Source organism: Chrysochloris asiatica, unplaced genomic scaffold, assembly GCF_000296735.1.
Source record: "Chrysochloris asiatica unplaced genomic scaffold, ChrAsi1.0 scaffold00101, whole genome shotgun sequence".
Taxonomy (NCBI): Eukaryota; Metazoa; Chordata; class Mammalia; order Afrosoricida; family Chrysochloridae; genus Chrysochloris; species Chrysochloris asiatica.
In genome coordinates, this window is record NW_006408619.1 from 10375957 (window position 1) to 10377080 (window position 1124).

Genomic DNA, 1124 nt, shown 5'->3' on the forward strand with positions numbered 1-1124 from the left:
AAAAAAAAAAAAAAAGACCAAACCACTGGTCAGATAGAGACTAGTATGTTGTTGTTAGGTGCCATCGAGTCAGTACCGACCCATAGCGACCCTATACCCAGCAGAACAAAACACTGCCCGATCCCGGGCCAACATCACTACTGTTGCCACGCTTCAGTCCATTGATGCTGCCACTTGGCCAATCCATCTTATTGGGGGGTCTTCCTCTTTTCCTCTGACCCTCCACCTTACCAAACATGAAATTCTTCTCCAGCAACTGTTCCCTCTAGTATAACTCCCAAGAATATGATCCTTGGTCACCCTTCAGGTTTGGAACTGAACTCACCCCAACAGCTCAATTTTCAGTCAAGCAATAGATAGGTCAATAGGGGGAACATCAATACGAGCGAGGTACATACATCATAGAATGGTCAGCCATTGGAGATCAAAATGGCAGCATTTGCAGAAGGACAAAATTCCAAAGGGTTGGGAAAGAAGGAGGAATGGAAAAAAGACACATAGAGAGGAAGTGAGGTAAGTGGTGTCAGATCCAGGGAATAGCAACCATTGAGCTGAACCAAAGTGATTTGTTGAGTGTGAAACTGAAGATCTGCTCTGTAACCCTTTACTCAATTCACAATAAAAAGTTTTTTTAAAAAGAGAAAAAACGAGGGTGTGTACTTTTAAACTTTTCTGTACTTCGAGGAATGTCCTTATCCCTGTAAGATGTTCCCGCTGGTGTTGATGGAAAACAGACACCCCTGTCTGTTTTATACTTCTACTTAAATCTCTGCGCACATTCCTAATTATTCCGTAGAATTGACGTTGTTCTGTTGAAGGATATATAAAAATGTTAAGCGTGAAAGTTCAGTTTAGAAGGAAAACTTTAAAAAATAAGGCACATAAAAGTGAGCATGTGTGAAGAAGCTGCAAGGCTAACTGTGCTAGAGTGTAGGTAAGCAGGTATTTGGTTGGTTTTCCTTACTTCCTTTTCCTACTTGACTGGATTGTCTGCATTTCTTTAATTAATGGAAATGTTGTCGATAAGTGTTGTCAAATTGGTCCCAACTCACTGCCCATTCCTGCGCCAGCCTCTCACAATTTTTCATGTCTTTGAGTCTATCGCTTCAGCCACTCTGTGAATC